This window comes from Ornithodoros turicata, unplaced genomic scaffold (genome assembly GCF_037126465.1).
Source record: "Ornithodoros turicata isolate Travis unplaced genomic scaffold, ASM3712646v1 Chromosome154, whole genome shotgun sequence".
Classification (NCBI taxonomy): Eukaryota; Metazoa; Arthropoda; class Arachnida; order Ixodida; family Argasidae; genus Ornithodoros; species Ornithodoros turicata.
In genome coordinates, this window is record NW_026999319.1 from 3,794 (window position 1) to 13,945 (window position 10,152).

The 10,152-nt window shown below is 46.3% G+C and overlaps 1 long non-coding RNA gene across 1 annotated transcript; it reads right to left on the minus strand.

The window, feature by feature from the left end:
* Positions 1 to 1,064: 1,064 nt before the first annotated feature.
* On the minus strand, positions 1,065 to 6,178 carry LOC135372606 (uncharacterized). Its single transcript, XR_010416028.1, has 3 exons — positions 6,067 to 6,178; positions 1,550 to 1,621; positions 1,065 to 1,204 (listed from the first exon to the last, which is right to left on the minus strand). It is a non-coding gene; the product is annotated as an uncharacterized LOC135372606 (long non-coding RNA).
* Between the last annotated feature and the right edge of the window lie 3,974 nt (positions 6,179 to 10,152).

Genomic DNA, 10,152 nt, shown 5'->3' on the forward strand with positions numbered 1-10,152 from the left:
ACACCCGTTTTCTACATGAGGTCTCCTACTGTTGACCACTTTCAAGGATGCGATGACGACCTACTATTACACACTGAGTGATTGGCTTAAACTGCGGGGAAATCTGCTACTATGTCTGGGAAGAAGCATCGTATAGTGGACGTTGGCAAAATACGTTCGTCTTCTGGCTTGAAGCCAATCGGAATATGTCGAGAAGCGCTAAAACGACATGACCTCAAAATGATGTTGTCAATGCTATGACGCCACGCTAGTCTTGCTTCACGCGTGTTTCCTAACGTGGTATCTAAGCAGAGACCTCGTATTTTCCACTTTCTGGGCTTCTATCAAACGCACACAGAGACACATCTTTCAGCTGATATAGCTGAAACGGTGTTGTAGCTGAAACCGGTAGTACTCCCATATAAATGAATCGTGCTTTTCCTAAAGTGCCTTCAGGTGTAGTAAATAATGAACCGTTTAGTGCTGAGACCGAAATAGCACTGACATACTTGAGTTGAGGAAAAAATGTATACACGCCAGGAGTTTTGTTTCTCTGCGAGGTCAAGGATCCGCCTGAGGTAGACGACTTGCTTTGTGAGTGGCGTATTCATCGTGTCAGTAAGTATCACTAATCATACGTGAAGTGGACACCCTGGCAACCACTCCACTAGGTTTGCAACATTGGGTTTCCTTAAACCTGAGTGTAGGATCTATTCTTTGGTTCTATCAAGAAGCGGTCCGTCCGTAGTACCAGAGTACCTCATCACTAATAGTCTGCTGCTGAGACGCTTGGAGCTCGCACAATACTAATCAATCATTAATACTATCGATCGCCATTAAAAACGTTAATGCCGTCAATTCTTCTGGCCACTTGCGTCACTTCTTTGGTCACGCGCGAACCAATTTCCTTGGAAATGCGGTTACCGGAAAATGAAAAACAACGTATTGTCATGGAAAAAACTTTAAAGCCATTCTAAGAATCGAAAAAAAAATCGCTGTATTACTTCGCCGCAACTACGACCTCGTCTACATTTCATAATCTAAACAATACGAAATACCAAGTATATGATATTTTTTTCACGTAGTGATGCTTACCGCTCTCCTTCCATACATAGTAGCGCTCGTCTTACAGAATTCATCTATGCGGAATCCCACTACTCCTGAAAATGTAGGCGCGTTTTTCGTGTCTCTCGTTGTGTGGCATAGGCTTCTATTCAAGTCCTCCCTGTAAATAAACACGTGTAGTCCTAGATATTGTGCACGTCTAATAGATATCCATTTTAATCCACGGGATATTTCAGGGATGTACTATAAACATGTAAATCCCATCCACATGTCTGAGCACGTCTAATGGACGAAATACTGGACGTTTGTGACATCCATCAGAATAAATCTCGCACATGACACAGCACATTTAATGTCAGTCGCGAAGACTGACCTCAGCGATTTGTACCCCCAAAAACGTTACCACCTTCATCGGCTTGCTTTGAATCCGCTATCTTGGAATCGGCGGACGGGCACGCTATCGACTCATCCGACGAGAGAAGCCATTATGAAAGATGACCCTTACTTATATGCAGGGATGAGATGTTGGTAGCACTGTTCAAGATGTTTGATATCACATACATCCTCCTTCGCTATCCTGCAAAACGAGAGTCATATGGTCATGTGAGTGTATCACTGCCTCAGAGACTTCGTGGCGCACATGTGGCAATCTCCAACTGCTGCACGCGTACAATACTTTCACGTATATTTAGATCACCTTGCTGAAGAAAGTGACTTGGAAACAACGGCAATCCGGAATGCTCAGCTCAGCGAAATACTTTTGTGCATTTTTCTTCCTTTTCAAATATTTTCGATTTCTTCCTGCGCACATGATACTGTGATGATGCGTCCACCTGTGCGTTGATGCGCGTTCACTTAGTTCTGTTATACTCTCTAGTTCAAATCTAATTCTTACTCTCTCCGAACTGCCGAGACAGACTTCATCCGTCTGGTAGTTCGCCGGCAAAAAAATCGTGAAGGAACACCATGTTTGTTTCTTTATTTTCTAATTGCGCATCTTCGGGGACCCGTCATTCCTTCACCCCCAATGCGAGAGGAAGAAAGAGCACACTGTCGCCTGTTGCGTCCTGGAAAAAGATTAAAAGAAAACAGAAAATGCAACCCAAGATACGGGCAGTTTCGATAGCGTCACACCATACAGGTGCCTTTGTTTTGTTTCTGCAAGATAAAGCCCATCTTCCACGCATGAGGCGGCACTGTGACGGCAACCTCGACGCATGAGGCTCCTTCGCCCTCTCATATTCGGGGTGAAGGAAAGACGTGTCTCCGAAGATGGGCAATGAACAGAATAAAGAAAAAGGTGTTCCTCTACAATTTTTTTTTATGGACGATCTACCGAACGGAATTTTTTTTAAAAATCAAAACGGCTACAATATCAGGTCACCGTAAGGAACGGATGTTCTGTTTGGGACAACTTCGTAGCTTTTTAACGATTCTTAGGTAATTTGTAGTTTGACGGTTGAGCAACATATGGCCAAGAACGTCTGCCGGCCCGTAGCTAATAGTGAAAACAGCATGTCTAATGCATAAAAAAGGTGTTCTGTATATACGGTGTATTCTACGGTGTATTCTGTATATAAGGTGTTCTGTATGCACACAACTGTGTGCATGTGATATGCTGCTCACATGCACACAACTGTGTGCGTGTGAGATGAACAAGCCTGTGTGTAGCATGGCGAAAGCAGGCCTCCGTAGCTCCCCGCATTCGCGGCAGTAGAAAAATAAAATCACGTCATAGTCACGTGGTATTACATCGTCAGGCATCATGACGGATGCGCATTGGCCGAAGGAGGTTGCGCGCTCCGTGATTGGTTGACAAAGTTTCGAAATATCTGACAGCTCACTTTTCGCGGACAGTCTGGGCAGTCGGCCAGGCGGGCAGCTCCAAGCAAGGTCGCTGCGTCTCCGCGGCTCGCCGATGTCGGTTGACCGCAACAACCAAAGAGGAAGTGTATTCGCGGGTTTGTTCGTGAGTTATAGTGACTCTGGCCATGTACTGATCTCCGATAAAGTATCAACCTACGGACATTCTAGCCGGGTCGGAACTGGAATGCTTGGTGAGCTGACGCCTGAGGAACACTTTAGAGCGCTGTCGCATTTTCAAATACAGTGACTAAGAAGAGAGTGTTCGTAACGACAAAAGTATTTCCCGTGACTGTGTGACCTTCGCTGCATCGCCAGTATGAGAAGATGATCATCTGTGAAACGCACGCACTCGTGGACTTCGCTCGCCTCCAGAAGTAGACTGTGTGTGTGCTTTGCAAGTTCGAACTTGGTTTGGTTGCAGTCTATTCAACGAACGAAACGTCCTGTACGCACGGTGAACATATGAGTCCAACATTTGAGTCTATACGTTGCATCAATAAATATGTATTTAGCCTGTCAAAAATGTGTTAGTTATTTTGGAATAACGGGCGCCAGAAGTCAATGGTAGCCAGGGCCGGCCGAAAGGCGAGCCAAACGGAGAGGCTGCTGATTGGCTGGCTGCTAGGCATCACGACGTATTTTCATTGGTCCAGTGTTGCCTGAATTATCTCAAACTATGAGCTCTATGGGGAGCTGTGGGCGCCTGGCGAAAGTAGTTGTGTTCCTGCAGAAGGCATTTACATTTCGCAAGCCCTGGCAAGCCCTGGCTGTACCAAAAAAGCCGTTTGTGGCAGATATTCTTGGAAAGTATCCAACATTACGCACCGAGGAACAGGTTCTGGAATTTCACGAGCAAGCTGGTGCCTATTTCCTATATATGTACTGCACAATATATGAGCACAAGGAAGTTTCCTTGTGCTCATAAAGTTTCTTAAAGATATTCTACAATGTATCCTTTTCTCTTTAATTGTAACTGACACTTGGATCGGTCGTTTCATTGGAGGGAAAATGTCCGTGGATACTCTCTAAAGAACTAAGAAACGGAACGTCCGGTACAAAGGGATATGTGTTCTGCAACGCTAAGAGCCTTCCAGTTACTGCAGATGCAGTCCGAGTTCATGAGGCGTATGTCCGTCACCGTTAGAAGACTTTTGTGCTCTAGGGGCAGGTTGTAAAGTGCATAGTGCTGCAATCTCAATGAATGCTTCTGAGGAGTGTTCTGCTTCCGTAGTTCCGTAGCCTGTTGTTCGTGTTTTGGGGCAGTACTGTTTTTGTAACGCGGTGTAGCGCAGATCGGTATCATGCACAAAAGAAGTCCAATGAAGTAAAACTAATGACAGGGTAGGGAAAGAGTACTTACTGTTCTCTGTGATGTGCTTGTTGGCAGTCAAGGAAGCACATGCAGGAAAGGGGAACACCCCTCACGAGGGAGTCGAGGGACTACTTTATCAGGGTCAGTAGAACATCCTTAGAGGGGAGTAGACCAAATACCACAAAGGGAGGCATATGTGACCAGCCTTCGTTGTCGCTGCGCCAAAAAAAATCCCAATCATCATCATCATCATCATATGTGACCAGCGTGAACACCCCAATAGAGTTTCTCATACTCTCTTTTTTCTGAGAGTGAAAGATCATGCTGAGCGAGATGTATTTTTATAAAAAGTGCACACCTGAGTCTTGTGACTAGTTTCTGTAGCTAGTATTTTGTCTTTTTTACTCTCTCACTCTTGTGTGTCATAAGCGGCCGCAAGGTTCCAAGCTGACCAGAAGATAATTAACCCATTTGCACAATCCTGAAATATGTGATAACATTTGGAACACACGGACCTTGTTAGCCCCAATAACACAAAGCAATCACGCTTTTGCGCCGTATATTGTGATGTTCTTTCACCGGTGTGGACACATTTCGTTTTCTGATGGCACTGCACCTTGTTTCAGCGATTCATATTCAGCTTCTCTTTCGTAGTCGCAATTTTGGCAATATTCACTAGAAACACAAGGAGTTCATGGCACCGCACCTCCTTTCCATTCCGGCGGTCCGATTGCTTCGTGCGATAAAAAAAAAATCCGACTCGTCACTTGAGACATATGCTTCCCATTAAGTCTAAAAGTCCGTCCACAAGACCTGCTGTACTTAGTCCAATGTTGACAGGGTTGACAAAACGTCGAGTGATGTCCGGGGACTCGTTCAGCCCGTCGACACTCGATCCTCAAGTTCTGCTGGTTCAGGAGCAACAAATTCACAGGCACGCTGTTAGCACATGCAACGTCAGTCATGCCATACTGACCACAAAATACACGACAAGCGTTGCTTGTTGTATATCTTCTTGGACGGTCATACCTCTGCAGCATGACATATGTTATGAGTAACGTACATGTCTTGACTTCAGACAACTAATCGCTTAGCATACTAAAATTGGTCATCGCATTATTACGGAACGCCTTCGCATACCAAACATAAGTTTAAGACAGTGTATACCAGAAGTCTCAATGTGTAAGCCACAAGACAAGGCTGTGTTTCAAAAACGCTATATTCTTTGGGATGAAATCAATGAGGTGCATCATATTTGGCTTACCGGAGCAGTGGTAGTACAGTTCGGATAATCGTACCCCAGTCGAAAAAAAGTAATGGTTCCAATTGGAAAATTTTCAATTGGATCCAGTTTGTCGACCAGTTGTGTTTTCCACACCCATTTCACCAATTGGACCCGTTCCAAAAACAGTTGGTCTTCCCATTGTACATCCAACTGGTGTTCCAATTGGTCGACCAGTTGTGCTTTTGCCGCCTATTGGACTGAAAATCAAATGAACCTATTCAGGAACCAGTTCGTACTCCCACTGCATTCGCAATTGGAGTTCAAAGTTGAAATAACTTTCCCAAACGCAATGCATGCGTTACGAATACGTATTCGTAACACACGCATTGCGTTCAGAAAAGTTTTTCACAGCGAAACAGCTCCAACTACAAGGATGTAAGTAACTACACAACACAAGCTCGCGTTGTGTTCTTACGTCGCGTCCTTGTAGTTGTGCCTATAAGCTCATGCTTCTTCGTCATGGACCCTGCGGACAAGCTTTCCTGTGCCCTGTTATCTATATAGCGTGTACTTAGTTTATACTCCGTTGAATTTGGATATTCCCGCATGATCGACGTACCTGACCAGGGTGGTGGCCCACATATCTTGTACAATAGCTTTATATGAAAAGGGAGCGTCGTAGTAGATGTTGGGCTCCAAGCGTCCTCCACAGGGTCCTGTTCTTTCGTGGTACCAGTCTGAAAGATGTCAGTACATTGAAACAATGAAGACTCAATGAAGGACACAATGAAGATATCGTGATACTCTATCGACCACAGTTGATCGACCACAATTGAAGCATCACGAATTTCCGCACTAGAACGCTCCGGCAGAGACAGCCGTTGCAGTCTAAAGTTCTGCCAGCAATTCATTTCGCTAGACACATCTTGCCTGACCCAAACATACTCGGCAAGTTCTAGATAACATTTTGCATTTCAAATTGAAATTCGGAACTGAACGAAATCGAAGATGGCCACTAGCACATTCAAGTAAAGCAGTGTGTGAGCTGAATGAAATAGTTTCGATTTGTTTTTTCACAAACACAACAGCATGTTGTGATGCTTAAAGGGAGAGTTCAGAACGATCTGGCAAAAAATGATGCACGTCATACCTGCTGAATAATATCCGCTTATACGTACCATAAGTCTGGTGGGTAGGATTCTGGCGGATCCGTAAGAAAATATGAAAGGAAGTTGCTCAGGACGAGAGCCCCCGATAGCCTTGGAGTGTTAAGTGTTTCAAAAGTTCAAAAAGTTTTGAGTGATGTGACAATGGAGACGAGACAAGTACAAACACTGTCAAACGAGACAAAGAACAACAACAATCACTGTTTGAGATATCGGCGACCCCCGTCGTGAGGCACGTGCTTTCACACCACAGACTTTCTCCCGCCTGTGTCAAATTCGGCTTCAAATCGGGAATGGAATGAACCCGAAACAGGAAGCTGGAGAGGAGATTCCATTTTCATTTACAGTCAACCCTCAATTTATGAACACCCTCGGTTCCCGAAAAATCGTTCATAAATCGAGGGATTCATAAATCGAAAATTCCGTTAACTGAGTACTATCGAGCAAATGGAACAGCATTTCCGAGTTGATTTTTTTGTTTATAATGCAATATATTGTGTAATTTTGCTTTCGACCACGCCTTCTGCTGTATCAATCTCACAAAGCACAGATGTTATCGCATTCACACTCTGTTTATTATGCAATACTAAACAGTGTAATTTTGCTTTGGACCATGCCTTCCGCTGTGGCAATCTTGGAAAGAGGAGATGTCAGCACGTTCGCACTCAACTGGTCTCGGATTTCCTCTGGGCTTTTTAACCTATGTCTATTAATCTCCGGGTGACAGCGGACACCGTATTCGTGAATTGAGGTCAGGAACACTTCTGCAAAAACCCGTTTGTTGTTCGGATTTCGAGGGGTTAAGAACCGAGGGTGCAATACCTGGGAAACGTTTTGTCTGTTCAGGCGTCATTCATAAGACCATGAATAATCCCTTTGAAGGTTTTTGTTGGCCTCGGAACGACCCGTTCATAAATTGAGGGCAAAAACGCTGGGCAACTCCTAGTTGCCAGAAATTCCATTCATTATTCGAATACCGAGGTTCGTAAAACGAGGGAAAAATGCATGCAAAAAGTTGGGGTCCTCGTGCTAGTGTTCATAAAACGAGGGAATTCATAAATCGAAGGTTCATAAATCGAGGGTTGACTGTATTTCATTATACACAAAATATATCACAAACTAGAGACCATAGACATGGAGGAGCCAGAGGGAAAACACCCGGTTGAAGGCTCCTCCATCACAGACATTTCTCCCCCTCCAGGTCCACCGCGCAGAAGTTGTAGAGGAGATGGTGTTCCTCTACATGAGTCCTCACCGGCGATGATGGAGTGTCCGAGCGGGCAGATGGTCGTGGCGTCACGCTAGGACGGTGCCGGTAGAAGCCAGCGCAGCAGCTCGTGGCAGCAGGGGCACATCGTCGTCGTCATCGGTGGACACAGGACACAGTACTCCCCCTCTCAGACTCGGAGCGGGTAGAGACACGGTGACAAGAGGCACGGCGCAGGAATCACGGCTAACTTGGCGGACGCTGGTGGGATAAGAGTACCGGAGCGTCGGGGAGGGTGGCGAAGGCACGCAGGGCGTGTTGCGATGGGGGCGACGTAAGCCGTAGTCACGAGCGTGTTCTGGCGTTGTCGAGCTGACGCGTCGTCAGGGCGAGTGACCAGCGGCTCGGAGATGCGGTGAGGGAGCGCGTTGCTCGACCAGGTGCCGCTGGTAGATCCGGGGAATACAATCACGATATACGTGAAGGCCTGGCGAAGTGTGATGGACCACGGCGTATCGCAACCGGTACGGGGCGTCGAAGCCGAAGTGTGCCGGGTGACAGTGAGAAGATGGTGGCCCCTATTACGAGCCCCCGGTGTAACGAAGTGCTTGGGGACTCACGAGTTTTGCAGTAGCGCCATCGACTGCTGTCAGCACTAAGTTTGGTGGTGGTGAGGTGGGCCGAATTGATGCCTGATATTGACGGTGGTTGTCTAAATTTGGGTTGGTAAGATGCCGTATTACGCCGAATCTGGTGTTCTTTGTCCGGGTCGCCAAATGTAGAGGACGATGGTCTTCCTCTACACATGTCCTGACCGGCGATGATGGAATGTCCCAGCGGGCAGATAGTCGTGACGTCACGCTAGGACGGTGCCGGTAGAACTGACAAGCTAGCGCAGCAGCGCGTGGCAGCATGTGCACATCGTCTTCGTCATCGGTGCACACCACACAGTATACCACACTGGTCGCAACCGCCGTGTAACATTCCGGAAACACAATAGACAAAGATTTCAGATCACACTGATGAATAGAAACAGCTTCTACGAGCACAAAACAGCGCTGGAATGGTATGGCTTGTAGAAGCACCTCCAAAAACGCTCGCTTGTAGAAGCTAGCCTTTATCAAATATCAAAAGCAGTTTTCATGACTTTTGAAATTTTAGATCGAAAACGAAAGGGGAGCCCTTCGAAACAGGTAGGACAAATATTAAACGAACGCCCCATGAACGAACGCAGCTCCTAATAACCCAATATACATTTCATTCGGCTCCTGCCTACTCAATGACGTATATAAATGCTTTCAAACATGAGTAACTCGCACGCCTCTCTCCACCACGCATATGCCACATGGCTACGTAGCCTTTTGCAGTCTGATCGCGGGAGGAGCTCTACGCTCTGGAGGGACGTGACGTTTCAGATTCCCAGCCAATAAACAAGCTCTATTATCAGCTGTGAGGCGGAGTGTTCTGTTTCTTTCTGGGGAACTACATTTTGCCATCCGCCGTTCCGAAATTAAGCGTCATGAAATCTCTCTCCAACATCTCCGTCTCGACTAAGCAATACTTAGAGCCTAATGTTGACGCGAAAGTCAGTAGTTGGGCTGCTATCACATGACACGATTCGCACCCGGGTACCTCCCAATTACGACGTGACATGGCCAGCACGCACTAACCACTGAGTCGCGCGAGCTGGTGACGCGATGCCGCGTGGTTCAATCCAAAGTACGCCAGCCCAGTCGTCTGAACCATTCGAAAGTGACCAAGACGACGACCATCGCTCACCTGAGATTCAGGAACTGTAGCGCCGTATATTCATTCGCGCTTGTGTGGTGCTGCGTGTAAGGAAACCTGTTGCGTGCGTGATACCTCAACTGAACGCAGAAAGCGACAACGGTGGTGGACAGCAGTACCAGCCTGTGATCTGCCTGCGACCTCACGCTAACGCTACATGGTCCGCACTCACTGATTCGTTTCGCTGATTCGCGTTTTTCCAGTTTTAAGATGGAACCGTTTAATATAATATGATTAACAAACATCTAGTCAACTTTCGCAAGTGAAGTAAAATTATTCGTGGAACCCTTCTTCATAATTGGTGAGGAAAGAGCCAGGTCGAAATGACGTCAAGTGAGATCACAGGGCAGAGCTAAGAAGCGACAGAGTGCATTGTATATATCATCCGCATGCAAGCGCATTTCGGATTTCGGCGATAGTAAGTACAACGAGCTGTCACTGCCTAAGCTTTCACTAATTTAACGGAGAGAAATGCGCACCTTGTTTACGTATTTACTGCCCCTTTAAAGCAGCATGGAAAATGGGGAAGTTCACTCCTTGACCG